Source organism: Hippopotamus amphibius, chromosome 7, assembly GCF_030028045.1.
Source record: "Hippopotamus amphibius kiboko isolate mHipAmp2 chromosome 7, mHipAmp2.hap2, whole genome shotgun sequence".
Classification (NCBI taxonomy): domain Eukaryota; kingdom Metazoa; phylum Chordata; class Mammalia; order Artiodactyla; family Hippopotamidae; genus Hippopotamus; species Hippopotamus amphibius.
The window spans coordinates 4,482,290-4,495,241 of NC_080192.1; positions in this window are offsets into that span (position 1 = coordinate 4,482,290).

Here is a 12,952-nt window from a genome sequence, read left to right on the forward strand (position 1 = left end):
GACAAAATGCAGCAGATTTAGAGGATGTGATTATAGAGGCAGGGGGAGAAGCTGTGTCAGATATCTAAGTGAAGGCTGAAGGACTCGGGAATGTTTAGACTAAAGGAGAAAACTTAGAGGACATAAAAAACTTTTCAATATTTGGAGAAATTTCATATCATGTTTATCTTTTATATTCTGTGCAGCTCACAAGAAAGGACCCTGCCAAGCAGGGAAAATGGGGGGTGGGGGGTGAATTGGGAGATTGGGATTGCCATATATACATTACTGATAAGAAAAAAAATACCAGACGTACACTTTAAATATATGCAATTTATTGCATGTCAATTGTATCTCAATAAAAGTTCTTTAAAAAAAAAGAGAGAAAGGACCCTGTAATAGTCCTTAAAGAAATGAGGAAAGCAGTGGGAGTTGAGAAAGTAGTTTCATAATCGGAAAGACCAGAGTTTGAATTCCAGTTCCGCCACTTGCTAGCTGTACGACCTTGGAGGTTTACTCAAATGTTTTGAACCTCAGTTCATATAACTGTAAAATGGAAATAATAGTAATAATGCCTTCTACTGATGTTCTGAATGAAAGAGGTGATGGGGGTGGTTCATGGTAAGGCCCAAGTGTTTTATTAAATGAATTTGTTGTCTGATATCTGGCCTTCAACTTTGCAGGTCTAAACTTCTGTAATTAACCTACCCAGGGTGATTTTGGTGACAGACTGACACCAATATATCTTTCAGGGTTATAGTAGATAGGTCCCCCGAAAGATATGTCCATGTTTGAACCGCCGAAACCTGTGAATGTGACCTTATTTGGAAAAAGTGTCTTTGCAGATATAATTAAGGACTTCGAGATGAGATACTCCTGGATTTTCCAAGTGGGCCTTAAATGCCATGAGTGGCGTCTCAGTCAGAGGGAGGAAGAGGAGAGGACCATGTGAAGATGGAGGAAGAGAATGGAGTGATGCAGCTACAAGCCAAAGAGCATCTGGTCCACAAGGTGCTGGGAGAGGCAGGGAAGCGTTCTACCCCGGAGCCTTTGGAGGGAGTGTGGCTTCGCTGGAGTTTGGGTTTCTGGCCTCTAGAACTGCAAGAGAATAGTTTCTCTTGTTTTAAGCCGCCGTTTTTGTGGTACTTTGTTTCATCAGTCTCAGGAAACTAATACAGCCACTGGATAAAGTCCCCTTGATTAGGGAAAGCTATTTGGCTTAATTAATGATAAAAATTAATTTAAGAAAATAATTCCATCAAAAGAAGGTGTTGTTAGTGACAAAAACCAGATAAGCTGGGTTTGGAGAAGATTTTGCCAGGTGAATTCATCCCTGTCCAGGTGAAGAGGTGAGGAACCAGTCATTCTGGTTCCTACAGGAATGACTTATTTAGTGGGGCAGGGATGCCTCATTATGAGGCCACTTCCTGGTCCATGTGAAATTCCTCAAGGCTGTCCTTTCTTTGCCGCACTTCAGCATTTACCAACGCACCTCTGATGGACTGTCACTGCTGAGAAATGCTCTAAAGTATGAGGATTCCATGGTCCAGTTAGTTTGGAAAATGCTATCTCCACAACCTTGGAGCTTCACCAGCACAGTATCAAATATGATTCCTTAATAAACGGATCTGAGAAGTTGTGATATAAAGTTATTTCAAAGCATTTAACCCAGGTTTTCACAAGTTTACTTGAACACACAAGCCTTGTGCAACAAGGTAGCCCACGTCAGAAATATTAACAGTTACACTCCCTAGGGGCCTCGGTACTGGGAGAGAGGCCTTGCTAAAAAATGCCAGAAATTCAAAACACTGATAAAATAATACATTGGTATTCTTTTACTACTTCACCCTTACAATAGTTTCCTAGGGTTGCAATAACAAATTCCCACTAGGTCTCTAGTGGGGAATCCACGTCTTGCCTCTTCTAGCTTCTGGGGGTTGTCCCAGCATTCCTGGGCTGTGGCCGCCTCACTCCGATCTCTGCCTCTGTCTTCACACGGCTTTCCCTGTGCATCTCTGGTACTTTCCTTTCCTTCTCTCTTGTAAGGACACTTGTGATGGCTTTTAGGACCCACCCAGAGAGTCCAGCTGGATTATCTTCATCTCCAGATCCTTAGTTTAGTCACATCTGCAAAGACCTCTTCGATAAAGTAACGTGTAAAAATTCCTGGGGGTAAGGCTTTGTATCTTTGGGTGGCCATTATTCACCTGGGCCTAGGAGACAGACTATATCCCTCATCATGTTTTTGTTTGGTTTTCACTTATGCTTATATTTTCAGGTGGCTAATACATGCCATGGATCAATATGTAAAGGTATAAAAAGATACAGAGGACAATGTTCTATTTCTTTTAAAAATTTAGTTACTCAGAACCGTAAAACATCTTTCAATCCCTGTATTTCCTTTTATTATTTTCTCCCCTGAATGTTTGTCGCCTCTTCCCTGCTTATCCAAATTCTCCTTTATTCTTTCAAACCTCATCTCGGCTTGTCTCGTAAGTCTTCACTGAGGGTCCCAGCTTTTGCAGGGCCCGTCCTCAGAGTCCCACAGCACTATTGATGCCATGCTTCCTTGGCGTCGCTGTCTGCCTTGTCTTGACATTTAAAGTGGAAGTTTGTGGGGCTTCCCTGGCAGTCCAGTGGTTACGAATCCGCCTTCCAATGCAGGGGACACGGGTTTGATCCTTGATCGGGGAACTAAGATCCCGCATGCAACTAAGCCTGTAAGCTGCAACTACTGAGCCCGTGTGCCACAACTAGAGAGCCAATGTGCTGCAACTACAGAGCCCATGCAATCTAGAGCCCATGTGCCACAACTAGAGAGGAGCCTGTGTGCCACAAGGAAGAGCTTGCACACCACAATGAAAGATCCTGCATGCCGCAACTAAGAAGCAACACAGTCAAAAATAAATATTAAAAAAAAAGAAGTTTGTGTGTGTGTGTGTGTGAATGAACACGAATGTGTGATCTTCCCGTGTACAAATAAGATCCTGAAACATTGGTTCCCAACTCTGTGGTCCTCTGCTCTCTAGGGGTCTTAAAGTTGTGGTGATAGGTTTGGTACCATTTCACATAGTCAGGGACATAGCTAGAGTTGTGAAAATAAAGGAGACACGGTCCCTACTGATAGGGCATTCAGAAGCTGGAGGGAGATACAGTCCAGCATGAGTGCTATGATAGACACACCCATCTCACGGTGTCCGTGTGCTTGGGAGGATACACTTCAGCAAGTGTTATGCTTCAAAAAGTTTATCAGTAGCCACATATCTGCCCCTCAGGGAGTCCTCACAGTTTAATTAGGATGTCACATATTTCTCTTGGTTGAGATTTGATCATCCTAATATGGTAATTCTAGATGTTGCCCGCTGATCAGAGTTGACTGGCATGTAGTCTTTAGTCTTTGATTTTTAAAATTGAGGAATTTATAAGTTGATGAATGTAGTTTGGCAGATGAAAGCTTTCAAAACTTGGGAGTCCATTGAGGGGAGGAAATGAACAAATGGCATAAAAGGAATCACTTTCCTAGTGGGCAGTGTCTTAAACTTACTCCTATTGTACACATGATAGTTGTTTGTTATGGGCTGGGTGGTGCCCCCCCCCCCCCCCATGGTAAAGTCCTATGACAGAATGTGGCCACACTTGGAGACAGGGTCTTTAGGGAATTAAGTTAAAATGAGGTCATTCGGGTGGGCCCTAATGCAATATGAATGACATCTTTATAAGAGGAAATTTGGACACAGATGCATGTACGGAGGGAAGACCGTGTGAAGATGGCCATCTAGGAGCCCAGGAGCGAGGCCTGAGAAGAAGCCAACCCTACCAACAGCCTGATTTGGGATTTCTAGCCTCCAGAACTATGAGAAATTTGTTGTTTAAGCCAGTCATACTGTGGTGTTTTGTTATGGCAGCCCTAGTAAATGAATACATTGTTTCACAAATATTTTCTTATGTTGAAATGTGAAGTCTGATTTTGGCACTCAGGGACCTTCACATCTGGCCCCAGTCTATCTTGTCAGCCTCTTCTTCCAATGTTCCCCGTCATGCCCTCTATACCCTCTAGCTTCTCAGTGTTCACCAAATACATCTGCCTTTTAAAGTCTCTCGGACATTGCTGGGGGTTCTCTGCCTGGATTGCTGTTTCTTCTCCTGGTTGGGCCTCTTTGAAAACCTCACTTAAATGTGTGCTCTGTGGAGCCTTTCAGGTCTCCCAAGCCAAGCTAGAAGCACGTCTCATGTTGTATTCAATATTTTCATGAGATATCTGTTCTTAGTAGACAGTGTGCTCCTAAGGCGTAGGGCTTCATCTGATTCACTGCCATCTCTCTAGAGCCAAATGTGGCCTATTTGTCTGCTCAGGCTGCCGTGACAAAATGGGATGGGTGGCTTAAATGACAGACTTTTATTTTCTCACAATTCTGGAAGTTTTAAGTTGCAGATCAAGCTCTAGCAGGGTTGGTTCCAATTAAGAAGTCTCTTCCAGGCTTGTAAATGGCCTCCTTCTCACTAAGTCCCAACATGGCATTTCCTTGGCGTGTGGTGGGCGCAGAGGGAGAGAGAGCAGAGAATGGAGGAAAGAGACCTCTCTGGTGTCTCTTAAAGGACACTAATCCTATCAGATCAAGGCCCCACCCCATCTTACTTTACTGTAATTACTTCTGTGTAAACCCTGTCTCCAGGGACAGTCACATTGGGGGTTAGGATTTCAACATATGAATTTGGGGCTGGGCCCACAATTCAGTCCACAGCGTGTGGTCAATCCGGGCTTAAAATGATTTGGGAACAAAAGACTCAAAAGATCATTCGTGAACACCAGTCTCTGTCTAGATATGAACTATAGGTAATTCTATTTTAATAAAAAGACTTTTAATAAAAAGACTTTTGAATAAAAAGTGGATGTAGAATATTGAAAACAATGAGTACAAGTGGAATGAGATATCTGAGATTATGTATCTACATAATTATGTGCAGAATACTTGCACCGAGCTGTAATAGGCAAGGATACTACAGTCACTCTGATTGGAATCTTTCCCAGAGGAACATATTGCATTTCAGATATCTATCATAGCAATAAGCCATCCAATCTATGATTTAGCTTATTTCCATAATTGTTTTGCACTTCAGGCTCTTTTTTTTTTTTTTGCCAGCAAAACTCACATTTGGCATAGACTTCCAAATGCAAAATAAATTTTTAATATTTGTAGTCATATAAACTTCCTATGAGAGGAACATCTCAGCATACTATGAAGACAGAGACTAAAGGTGGGTAAGCTACTGGGTAAAGCTCCACATGATAGAGAAAAATGAAATTCTGATTTAGCATTTCACTTTTGAGGTTTTTTTGTAGTAAAAGCCAACACTGTGAGAGGGGTCATGGAGAGACAAGCAGTTAAGAAACTAAGATGACCTGAGTGTGACACATAAAGCCACGTACGGAGAATTTAGAGAACTTAATCATGAGAGAAGCCCGGTTGCAGTCCGCACAGATTCTACATAGGTTCTAAATGGAGAGAAAACCCTGACAGCTGTGTAGTTTGGTGGTTATGCTTTTCAGATGAAATATATAATCTGGGTGAAATATAATGTAAAGTCTGAGGATACTGGAGACATGGTGCATATGAGTTTCACAAGAGAAAACTGAAGAGGGAGTTAGAGGTTGGTGTGTGAGTTTTTGTTGTTTTTTTTAATGGTAATTTGTTTAATAACTGGAATAAATGGTCATCCATCTTAAAAACAAGAAAGCTAAATTCCTACCTTATGCATTAAAAATAGGGCATGCTAGTTTTTAATCTACAACTTTATAATAGACCTTGTATATGGTACTTGATGAGGTCCGCTCAAGGATAACTCTGACTGCAGAAAATGAATACAGTCGTTGCACATTACAAAATATGAACCCTTATACTGCACCCTAGAAGCCACTTAGAGAACAACATTGATATCCAGTGGAAAATCTCACACATTCTCTAAGCTCCAAGTAAGATAAGTGGAAGCACTTCTGGAATGGTGCACCAGGGACACCCAAAAATCAACTCTTTTACAAAAGCAGCCAGACCAAAGTACAGGAAACAAAAAGTGACAGAATTGAAGGGAGAAATAGACAATTCAACAATAATGGCCGAAGACTTCAATATCCCACTTTCAATAATGCATAGAACAAGTAGGCAGAAGATCACCAAAGAAATAGATGACTTAAACCGCACTTTAAACCAGCTCGACCTGGCAGATATCTGGAGAACACTCCACCCAAAGCAGCAGAATGCACATTCTTCTCATGTGCACATGGGACATTCCCAGGACAGGCCATATGTTAGACCATAAAACAAGCACATAAAGTTAAAAGGACTGAAATCGTGTGAAGCACGTTCTCCAACCACAGTGGAATGAAATGAAAGATCAGTAACAGAAGGAAATTTGGGGAAGTAAAAAATATGATATTTAAACATCACACTCATAAATAAAGAATAGACTAAGAGAATTACACAGTAAATTAGAAAATACGTAGAGATGAATGAAAATGAAGATATACTAGAACTTAAGGAAACCAGCAAACACAATGCTTAGAAGGAAATTTATGTTACACAGAAGAAAGATCTCATGGAAATTGCATTTAACATCCTAAAGTTATAACATTATTTTTAAAAAATTTGTTTTCTTTAAGAACTTTTATTGAGATACAATTGACATACAATAAACTGCATATATTTAAAGTGTACAATTTGATATTTTTTCTTATTAGTAATGTATATTTAGCAATCCTAATCTCCCAATTCATCCCCCCCCCAACCCTCCCTGCTTTCCCCACGTGGTGTCTATATGTTTGTCCTGTATATCTGTGTCTCTATTTCTGCCTTGAAACTGGTTGATTTGTACCATTTTTCTATATTCCGCATATATGTGTTAATATATCATATTTGTTTCTCTCTTTCTGACTCACTTCACTCTGTATGACAGTCTCTAAGTCCATCCATGTCTCTACAAATGTCCCAATTTCGTTCCCTTTTACAACTGAGTAATAGTCCATTGTATATATGTACCACATCTTCTTTATCCATTCATCTGTTGATGGACATTTGGGATGCTTCCATGTCCTGGCTATTGTAAATAGTGCTGCAATGAACATTGGGGTGCATGTGTCTTTTTGAATTATGGTGTCCTCTGGGTATATGCCCAGTAGTGGGATTGCTGGGTCACATGGTAACTCTATTTTTAGTTTTGCAAGGAACCTCCATACTGTTTTCCATAGTGGCTGTATCAATTTACATTCCCACCAACAGTGCAAGAGCGTTCCCTTTTCTCCACACCCTCTCCAGCATTTACTGTTTGTAGATTTTCTGATGATGCCCATTCTAACCGGTGTGAGGTGATACCTCATTGTAGTTTTGATTTGCATTTCTCTAATAATGAGTGATGTTGAGCAGCTTTTCATGTGCCTCTTGGCCATCCGTATGTCTTCTTTGGGGAAATGCCTATTTAGGTCTTCTGCCCGTGTTTTGATGGGTCGTTTGTTTTTTTTGATGTTGAGCTGCATGAACTGTTTACATATTTTGGAGATTAATCCTTTGTCTGTTGATTCATTTGCAAATATTTTCTCCCACTCTGAGGGTTGTCTTTTGGTCTTGTTTATAGTTTCCTTTGCTGTGCAGAAGCTTTTAATAAAGTTATAACATTCTAATTTGAATTTGTACCAGCCTAAATTCAGTAACATACAAAAACTCTGCCCCTTTGCAACTCCATCCCCTCTCTTTTGGTTACTGATATCCCTGCAATTAACTGCTACCCTCTGTGCTGCCCTCCTTGTACCTACTCCAACTGTGGCCTCAGTTACTCAGAGTAGGAAGAGACCACCTCCCTTCTTTGAAATATTAACTCCGATTAATGCAACCTAAGACCATATGGCAGTCACATCATGTTTGGGCACTTGGACATCACTACATATCACCTAACCCACATCTGTTCTCCTCCTCTTCCTTGCCAAAAGGGTCCAGTAAAGTCACAAACCTGGAGAAAACGTATCTGGCAAGGGATGTAGGGGAGGCAGGGAAGGGGTGGACAGGCAGAAAGAAGGCTAAGAGTAGGAGAGGGCCAGACACAGCAAGGAAGCAGGCGAGGCAGCACCGGGCGGAGCGGCAAGGACAGAGCCAGGTGCAGGGAGACTGTGGGCTGGTTTAGGACAGATCTCACACGCACCGTGTTCCCGTTAACTCTTCCTACGCGACCCTGAAGGCAGTCCAGTCACTGGACTCTGTCACCTAGAAACGTGCTCCCAGACAGCAGCCCTCGAAAACCATTCACCCCTCATAGGCACCAGCAACCAAGAAAAAGAAAAGGGTCGTGTTCCAAACGCTTTAGACACGGAGGGGATAGAACAACCAGATCTCTTCAAAGACACAGTTATAAGACCAAGTTACAATACTACTAGCTTTTAGGTTAATATGTTTTCAATGCATTAGTCTCTTAAGTCATGAAGAAAACAAAAAGTGAAGTTACAAGCCATTGTTACAATAATATTAGCTTTTAAGCAACTGCACTGTGTTTTTACCTTTATTGAGATCTTTGTTTCTCCTTACAGCTTCGAGTTACCGTCTAGTGTCTTCACTTTACCTCACAGGACTCCCCTGGAGAATTTCTCTCAGGGAAAGTCTAGTGGTAACGCTCCCTCAGCTGAGTGTCCTCATTTCTCCCTCACTCTTGACAGTTTTGCTGGATTCTTTTCAGCTCCAGATTTCCTTTCTGGCTTCTTTTTAGGTTTTCCATTCCTTATTGATATTTTCCTTTCGTGTGTACATGATTTTCTTGTCCAACTAAAGAAGGATGTGGAGAAGTTGTTTTAAAGTCTTTGTCTAGTGTACCTGCCATCAGGTCTTTTTCAGGGACAGTTGCTGTTGATTTGTACCCCCCCTTTTTTTAAATAAATTTATTTATTTATTGGCTGCATTGGGTCTTCGTTGCTGCACACAGGCTTTCTGTAGTTGCGGCAAGCGGAGGCTACTCTTCATTGTGCTGTGTAGACTTCTCATTGCTGTGGCTTCTCTTGCTGTGGAGCACGAGCTCTAGGCACGCGGGCTTCAGTAGTTGTGGTGCACAGGCTCAATACTTGTGGCTCACAGGCTCTAGAGCGCAGACTCAGTAGTTGTGGCGCACGGGCTTAGTTGCTCCATGACATGTGGGATCTTCCTGGAGCAGGGATCAAACCCATGTCCCCTGCATTGGCAGGCAGATTCTGCACTGCCTAGGAAGTCCCTGTTTTTCCCCTTTGAACGGACCATACTTTCCTGCTTCTTTGTATGCCTTATGGTTTTTTGTTGAAAACTGGACATTTGAATCTAATAAAGTGGTAATTCTGGAACTCAGATTCTTCCCCTTCCTCAGAGTTTGCTGTTTTTCGTTAATATTATTATTATTGGCTTGGCCAAAAAGTTCATTGCAGTTTTTCTGTAACATCTTATGAAAAACCCAAACTTTTCAGCCAACCCAATATTATTATTTATTATTGTAGGCTGTCTCTGTGCTGAGGATCAGGCTGAGGTAGACATTTGAGGTCTTCTTATGTCTTTTCTGAGCTTTTCCTTGGGCATGCATGGTCATTTTCTAATTTTACCCATATATGCAATTGTTTTTGAATGTCCTGGTCTTTAATGTCTGCCTCCCAAAAGGGGAGAAAGAGAAAAATGAAGGGGGAAAAAGGACAGTGGCCCTTTAAAACCCTTGGAAGTCACTTCAGCTGTGGGGGTGGGGCTTGCAGCGATGGGGGAGGTGTGACAACAATAGCTGCTTCTTTGCACGACTGTGATCAGAAGCAGCAGTCAGTGACCTGAGCTCCAATCACCACTATTGAGAAAACAGGGTCCTTTTTGCCCACCCTAGCTCTCACCAGCTGTGTGCAAGCCGCCTGCCACCGTGCAAAGAGCTGAAATTGACCAAAATTAATCACAATTTACCATCCAAGCCTTCTCCTGGAAGTTGCAAGCCTTCAATAGACTCCAAAGTTCTGAAAGAGTTACCATCAGATAGATTCAGCCAGGGCTGTATCATCCTGGTGAGGAGACAGCTTCCTGGTGCTTCCTACTCCACCACCGTCCCAGAATCTTCTCTCCTGATATCATTTTGTGAATCTGAAATTCATACCGTGTACACCCTTTGGTACTTCACCTTTTTAAATGTATTTTTTGAGGTTTATCACATTTATATATTTAGGCCCTGGTTACCATTTAAACAGTAGTACATTTTCTTTATCCATTCTATTTCTATTTATTCTTTTATTTCCCCACACAATGACTAGTGTGTGACATTAACTGTGAGCTGTTGTTACTGGTGGACGCTTAGAAACCATCATTTCTGTCTTATTGTAAATAGTAGTTCATTAAACATGCTTATCAATGTCTTTGTGTCCACATGCAGGAGAGGTTTTCTAGGCTAGGCTCCCGGAAGTGGAATTGCTGGGTCCTAGGACAGACGTTTAAACTTTACTAAGTATTGCCTGGTTATTCCCCAACGTGGCTATTCCAATTTATGTTCCCACCAGCAATGTGAGAGAGTTCTTTTTTTGTAAATCCTCACTGACACATGGTATTATTAGACTTCTTTTTAAAACATGAAATAGTTTATAATGACATACGGAGAACAAGATAGAGTTCCCACGGACTCTATCCAGTGTAAGAAATGAAACTGCAAGTAAAAATGAAGCTCTCCGTATTCCTCCCTGATCCCATTCTCCTCCTTCCCCCTCCCGGATAAACAATATCCTGAATTCTGTGTTTATCATTCCCATGGAGGCTTTCATAAGTTTATAATATTACTACACATGTATCTATCCATAAATATGTCTTATACGTTGACAAAATGATTTAAAACTGTATGTAAATGATAACACACAGTCTACACAACTTTCTGTCACTTGATTTTTTTTTTTTTACACTAAACTTTATGCTTTTGAAGTACTGGTGATGACAGTGACGGTGATGATACTATCAAACACCTACAAAGTACTTGCAGCATGCCAGGCCTCGTTCTACAAGTTGTCTGTCGTAACTGTTACACTGCAGTCCATCAACTAAGGGCACCACAGGTTATCCATTTTCAAATTTGTACCATTCCTAGTAACGTTGTGACGAGTGTTCTTCTATGTACATCCTTGTGGAGTAGTTTCGGAGTATACCTAGGAGTAGAACTGCTGGGTTATAATGGTACTGGTGAAACGGAGCAGGACCCTGTGGTCCTTCCCCGCAACCCCAAGTCCTCCGCCTACTTTTTGTCTGTGGAAAAACTTTAGCCAAAGACTAAGTTTAATCAGAGAAGTGAGAAAATGCAGAAACAAAGGAAAACAGTCAAAGGAGACCAAATAATAATAGTTTAGTCACTAAGCAAAGTCAAGGACCTTTAGTTGCTCCTCAAGGGCTATAGGTAATATTTAAGCTGTATCCTGGGAGCTGTCTTGTAAATACTGAAACCCCCACCAGGTGGAAGGAGTTAACTACATGATGACCAGGTTGTAGCCATGACATAAGCTGCCACAATTCCGAGAACCGGCCTCAAAGAAATGGAATAAACCGACCCTGGAAATGAAGATTAACTGTACCTAAAACAATCAAGATGACGCTGGTCAGACCACCGATGACCAATTTCAAGACGACTGTCGGAGCTGACTGTGCTGTTTCTGCATGTAGTCCCCTCCCTCTGTGTATAAAAGCTCTTGCTCCCTGATTGAGGCATTTGGACAGGTGTCCACCCTGCCCCCACCTGGTTGCCAGCAACCAAAATAAAGCAAACTTTCCTTTCCACCAACCTGGCCTCTTTATTGGCTCTTGAGCAGCGAGTGGCTGGACCCCACTTTCGGTTACACCAGCATCTTCAGCTCTACTCGATGATATCAAATGGTTTCCCCATTTGACAAACACACCCAAGGGGTGTTTGTACCACACCTTAAGCAATGTATGCGAGGTCCTATTGTTCCACATTTTCACCCCAGAACGTGATTTTGTTCAATTGAAATATTTTTCCAGTCTGATGTATGTGGAAGGGAATCTCATTACTTTGATTTGCATTTCCCTGATTACTGTGAGATTGAGCATCTTTTTTTTTTTTTGACATTTTGTTTCTTCTTTTGTCCATTGACCATTCATATTTTCCCCCATTTAAAAAAATTAAAAAAATTAAAAAAATTTTCTCCCCTTTTTTCTAACGTAGACTTTGGCTTTTTTTGTAAAAATTCTTAATATGTTTTGGACTTAATCCTTGGCATTACAAATGGCTTCTACTCTGTGGCCTGACTTTTCTCTCTGCTATGGTGACTTTTGTTGTAACAAAGTTTTTAATTTTTTTATATACTCAGACTTAGCAACCTTTTCCATTATAGTTTGTGTGTTTTGCCTGTTAAGACCTTTGTTATCCCAAGATCCTAAGAATATTTTACTTTTCTTCTATTTTATCCTTCTATTTGCAATTTTTCTATTTTTCTTCTAGTTTTTCTATTTTTAAAATCCTTCTATTTTCTTTTATTTAAAGTTTTGCTCTTCCCTTTCAGGTTTTTAACCCGCCTTGAATTTATTTTGAATGGTAGGAAGCAATTCAACTTTAATTTTTTCATATAAAAAACCAACCGTGTCGAGCCCCATTTATTAAATCCTTTTTCTTTTGTAATGCTGGCTTATCATATGTCATGTTTTCATGTAATAAGCGTGAGTCTGTTTTGGTGCCCTCTCTTCTGATTCACAGTGTATTTATCTCAGTACCAATAACTTCATTATAATAGCTTCCTAGTGAGCCTTGATAAACAGCAAAGCAAGTCCCCCTACGTTATTCAAAACATTCTTGGTTCTACTTGACTCTTTGCTCTTCCACGCACATTTTGGGATCAGTTTACAAGTTCTGTTGAGATTTTGTGTGGAATTGCATTTAATATTAACATTTACTATCAGTTTGGGGAGAATTCCCATCTTTGAAATGACAGATTTTCTCATCCATGTTTGTTATTCAAAAA